Raw genomic sequence first — 6,415 nt, 5'->3', positions numbered from 1 at the left:
TACTGATTTTATAAGTATTCTAGCCCATTTCATGTATCTTAGACTGTTTCAAAATATACTTCACAGTATATGACATTGTGATCCAACTATTCTCTAATTGCTTCATCCAATTCCAGGTTGCCAACCTGAGACTATCCCAGCAAGCAATGGGCGCAAATTGGGATACAGTACATCCTGGATGGGATGCCAGTACATCGCAGGGCACACACAGACACAAATACATTGTTCCGTCCCATATTGTGATCATATTTCCCCAGTGGTTTCTCTTTCCTTAGTTGACAAGATTAGTCTGAAAAGGCTGGAACACAAGCAATACTTCTAGTAGATATTTTTGATAAACTGAGTGAGCCATGCCCACCATTTTTGTTCCAGATGCTGACATCGCTGATACTTTTTCCCAATCTATGTGAGCGCAATTACAATACACTAGTTCCTTTGCACATGCATCCATGATTTCATTATGTAAGGCTCCATTAATAATAATAATAATAATAATAATTGCTTACACTTATATAGCGCTTTTCTAGACACTCCACTCAAAGCACTTTACAGGTAATGGGGACTCCCCTCCACCACCACCAATGTGCAGCATCCACCTGGATGATGCGATGGCAGCCATAGTGCGCCAGAACGCTCACCACACATCAGCTATCAGTGGGGAGGAGAGCAGAGTGATGTAGCCAATTCATAGAGGGGGATTATTAGGAGGCCATGATTGGTAAGGGGCAATGGGAAATTTGGCCAGGACGCCGGGGTTACACCCCTACTCTTTTCGAGAAACGCCCTGGGATTTTTAATGACCACAGAGAGTCAGGACCTTGGTTTTATGTCTCATCCGAAGGACGGCGGCTGTTTTACAGTATAGTGTCCCCGTCATTATACTGGGGCATTAGGACCCACATGGACCGCAGGGTGAGCTCCCCCTGCTGGCCCCACTAACACCTCTTCCAGCAGCAACCTTAGTTTTTCCCAGGAGGTCTCTCATCCAGGTACTGACCAGGCTCATACCTGCTTAGCTTCAGTGGGTTGCCAGTTGTGAGTTGCAGGGTGACTTATTATACCGTGACTACATTATAGTCTGATCCTTACAGATTCTTGACCCTTGATTGATCCAGGTTGTATTCCTTTGCCTGAATTCTCCTTTTGTGTTACACTCCTTAAAACTTTCCTGTGTTTTCACAATGCAGTGCAACATTACCAAAGCACAAGGGTCTGCTAAATACAGTAGCTTCTGTTTTGATCCTTTTATTCCTAGCAATTGGGCATGAGTATTTAATTGGCCATTTGAAATTTTGACTTTCCCTTATGCTATGTTTTTGCGGTCAATGTTTTTCTCCTTGCAAATTTTATTTGAACTCTCTGCCCTTCTATTATTTGTATTTAACTCTATGTATATTGAGTTTTCCATATTAAATAGGGAGGATTGAAATCACCTCAATCTAAAAAAAAAAAACTCAAAACCCTAACCCTAACCCTAACTCCCCATACAGACCAATTCTAAACTAAATTACATAGAAGACTGACTGACTAATGATGAAATCCGTTCCCAGAATTTTGGAATTCATAAAACAAGTGTAGCTTTCAGCTTGTAGAGACCAACACATTACTCTTCTGGGTTTAAAATTCCTCCAAAGAGAGGGAGAAAGAAGACCAAAATTAAATAGAGAAAAGATGTGTAAAGAAGTAAAGAAGAGTAAAGAAAATGGAAAAAAAAAGACAATGGCCATTAAAGATATCAGTATCAAAAATGGGAATTATTCTAAACTACAGGTTCCAAAGGGAATGGATATTTATTGTCACAGATTCTGGTAGTGTTTAGTTATATTATTTTTTAATAATAGAATTTAGAATTTTATTTTAATTTTGATTTTCTTTCCCTTTTTTCAAAAGAGAACTTTAATGAGAATATGGTATTCTAGTAAAATGGAAATCTAAAAATTGAACAGTAAAAGTATTTCTCTTTAGATAAGCAAAGTTATATATTTTGTCAGAGGTATATCTGCCTTAATAAGAAAATGTTTATTACATGCTTTCAAACTGAAGAGGTAAGTAGGTAGGTTAGGTCTCCTTTTCAGACCATAAAGGCCCATGGGGGAATGGGGGGCAAGGGCCAACATTTTTTTCAACCATCCGACACTGGAGGTAGAGGTGATGTGGTCAGCATCACACTCCGGCTGGCCTATTACCCCCAGAAGGATTAACCCCCAGTACTCATTTGGAGTGGTCCTGGGAGCCATCTGGAAGGAATTAGAGTAAGCTACATTGCTTGCCCCCAACCTGGGATTGAACCCAGGACCTTCCAGTCAGGAGCTAGAAGCCCTTGCCCTTGAAAGATAAGAATGTATTTTTTGTTCTGTATCCATGACTTGCTGATGCAAATAATCATAGCAAATGTTGTCAATTTTTAGATTTTTTTTTACTCCATTGAACTAATAGTTTTGCCAAACGAACTTATGAATAGTTTATTTACTTTGTGGAGTTGGTTTTCTATTTTTCACTTTAAAAGAGGATGTACTGTAGACTACACACTTTAAGTACAGTAGCAAGTTCTTTTGATCATTTTACCATACACGCATGCTACATTGTTGTATCCACCTTCATCTTCTAGATGTCAGCCTGAATTTACTGCAGTAATGTTGACAAAGGTTTTGTCTCGCGGCAACTCAGGCAGCAGCTCAAGATGTGTCAACTGCCAGATTTTCATTTCATGATTTTGGATGATGGCCTGTCTTTAGCGGCTCTGAGTGAGGCCAAATACACAGAAGCCTCCAGTTTACAACCCAGAATACAAGATGACAACCTGAAGGCAAAGTGTGGTGAGCTTATGAGTTTAGGATGTGAAAAACAAAATGAAAAATTACAGAGGCATTACTTAAGCAGCTGTGGCAACATGTGGTAATGTATAATGGTATATTTGTCATAATCATGCTCCCAGTTTTATAAATTGACTGCTATTTGTCTCTGATTTAGGTGGACAAAAATGTAGATGGGAACGATAGTGACGTATGAAACAACATAATATTTTCCTTACAAAGTGTTAGACCACATGGAATATAACTGTTGAAACATAAATAATAAAAGTTTTATTTTGCTGTTTTATACTTTTATTATGCTTTAGTTTATTACCTCACACTAAGCTGAGTTAAAAAAAAGCTCAAAAAACAAAACATTGTGGCTTTTTTTTTCTCATTTTCAGCACAGAACTAACCTTTATGTGATCCTTATCTGTGATTCAAATGGATCATATTGTGGTTCTAAAGGCAAAAAAATCTCATTTGCTTTAGATGCTAGTACATTATAAGATTTATTTGATGTTGATAGTGACTGTTTAGAAGAAATACTACGCTTAATGGGGTATGAATAAACAAGATCCCAAATTTCTTTAATTCTCAATGTAAAAAAAACCTAAAAGTTTCAATCTGACAAATGTCTAGTAAACTGTGGCATTACTATGCTATATGGGTATATCATTTCTCTTAGAACACACAATAATCTATTGGAAAACTCATAAATATATTAGAGATCATGTGAAAAGATTAGTGTAAGAATACCGTGTTGCATATTCATCGTGTGGAAAATGTAAAGGAAACCATTTTATACATTTCCGAAACACTTAAAATATTCCATCTACAGTACATGTTGCTCCTCCTGATATAACTTCCAGATTGGTGGTTGCCCATTTACAACTGGTCTGTAAACAACATTCTAGCTAATAACTGGCATCTTCAAAAGGAGATTGTAAATTATGAGTGAGATCTTCTTTTCTTTCAAAATACTGTGGCATAAAAAGTGAACTGCGGCCAAAATTTCAACTCATGAAAGGAAATGACTTGTCAGGAACAGTTTCTATGAGGTTTGATGAAATTTCATACTGACCAGTCAACACTAAAATGAAAGTTATGAAAGAAATTGAAAACTGAGTGGACTTAAAAGGGGTGAGTTTCTGTATGTGACAATATTTACATTATTAGTAAAAACATTATTGGTATGACTGATAAATTAAAAGGGAGGTAATTTGCATTGAACCTTTGTTTATTTTTTTACAGACTGACTGCTGTAGGATTAAAAATATTTTGAAATTAAACTTACATTAAATTATTATATGCTGACAAGGTTTAGACAGGTATGAGGAATGCTAATATTATTTTACAATAAGAAGAGACCATTGCTGATAGGATACAAAATAAGAAAGAAGACTGATGCACATATAAAAAACATAAGAATCTTGTGTTTGTTTCTCTGTTTATCATTACCTTCCATTTCATTTGTGGTTTGATTGTTCCAGAATGAAGCATGTAAAAAAAAAACACTAAAAACAGTGATCAAACTTTTCCACAAATCTATGTACTGTAATGCTACTCAATAAGCAGGTTTAATATACAAGACAATTACAGAATTAAAAGGAAAAAATCTACTTAAATGAGGCAGAAAGTCAAATGTGGAAAAGGAAATGAACCAGAGAATATGGAAGTGCAGGGGAGATAAATCAATCCAGTACTCTCCAGTACTTGCTAAAAAAACTTGTATGAGAAGATCTAACAAATCAGTATAATCAGTAAATCAGCTTTCCCAGCAGCCCTAAGGCTGGATTTAAAGAGTAAACACACACCTGCCTATGTCACATTGAACAATATGTTACAGCACATGTGACAAAACAGACACTTACAGATGCTTACCAATCCAGCCAGTGACAATCAGCTACCAAACACCAGGTAACAGGGACATTTTTTTTTCAGTTGCATCTTTGCGCATAAGGACAATTCAGTAGTTCAAATATTCGGTGATAAGAGGAAATGGGTGACTTTGACCTCCTCCCAGATTTTTTGTTTAAACCTCCATGAGTTGGGTTTCATTCAATATGAACAGCATTAGCAATAATTACTTATTATCATTACAACACATTCTCATTTACATCATGGGTTACAACATCTATAAAAGAGAATTCAAAATAATGTATATATTAACATATAACTGACAACAAGTGTTATGGAAAATATGAGTAAAGGTAAAAAACAATTCAAAATACTGTTTCTTGAAAACAAAATTAGATTCCTGATTATACTATAGAATTATTACAATTATGCATTAGTCAGTATTGACAAATCTGACAGGTTTTCTCATTTTCTGCCCCTACAAATTATTTTATGCAGATATTCACAAAACATATCATACAGTATTTCTGTACACCATCATGCCTTACAGCTTTAAAACAAACTGATTGCTTAGGTTAGGTCCCCTAAGCAAATTGATTGCTTAAACAAATGCTTATTTTAATCTCATATACAGTATACCGTATACAGTATATACTGATTGAAAAAAGAAATGCAACATTTTCTGGAATGAGAATACTGTAGTTATGGCTTATGTACTTTCACAAAACGTTGTCAATTTGTTTTAAGCCCATGGACCAGCAATACAGCTTGTGCAATGAGGCATTGCAGCTTGCCATCACACAAAAGCTTGTTAGGTGCACTTTTACCCAACAAGGTCCAGGTGAAACAATGCCTGATCAGGTCACCTTAATGCCTTAATTCAAAGCTTAGGTCACTGCAAGAAAATGGCCATACTTAGTCAGTTTTCTGTGCATTCCATAGTGCCTTGAATGTCACCGGAAGCAAGGGAGAGGGACATTGGCATGCTGGAGGCAGGCATGTCATGTGCCAGTGTTGCCAGACACTATGGAGTAAACAGCTCCACTGTGTACCAACTACAGAGAAGGTTTCAGCAGACTGGTAGTACAGATGACCGTCCAAGATCCAGTCGCCCTCAAGTGACCACACCAGAGCAGGACCGAGACATCAGACTGGCCCATCTGAGAGATCGTTTCAGATCTGCCACCCGTACTGCTGCTGAAACTGCCGGCAGACACAAAGCCCGCATCAGTAGCAAGAAAATGAGGGTCCATGCTGCTGGCCCTAAATCAAGGCAACCTGTCAGAGGCCCTCTGCTCACACCTCCTAGACGTCACACCTAACTGGCTTGGACCAGACAGAGGCTGCGATGGACTCGTCAGCAGTGGCATCAGGTCCTCTTCACAGATGAGTCACTCTTCAGTCTGTTCCACACAGACGGGAGGGCCAGAGTTTGTAGGAGGAGGTGTTTGCATTTCTTTTTTCCATCAGTATATATCAAGACATATTAAAATGGTGATGAAGTTCACATTTCTGATCACAGCATAACCTCCTTCAATCCAAATTAATTTGCACAGAACTGCTCTTGATGGGAGATATGGTGATATTTTAGAATGTTTTAGCTTTTTTTTGCTCTGCTTTAGGACTATAAAATAAATACAGTAATTCAATCCTGAGACAAGCATTACTGTTGTGTCATCCAGTCATTCTTCCCTTGCTAACCAGTATTCATGTAGCACTTGTGCAACACATTGAAATAAATCACATCCTGTTGTAAAGTATGA

Source organism: Lepisosteus platostomus, chromosome 3, assembly GCF_059453375.1.
Source record: "Lepisosteus platostomus isolate fLepPlt1 chromosome 3, fLepPlt1.hap1, whole genome shotgun sequence".
Classification (NCBI taxonomy): Eukaryota; Metazoa; Chordata; class Actinopteri; order Semionotiformes; family Lepisosteidae; genus Lepisosteus; species Lepisosteus platostomus.
The sequence above is the reverse complement of the archived record's forward strand: the minus strand, read 5'-3'. Positions refer to the sequence as shown.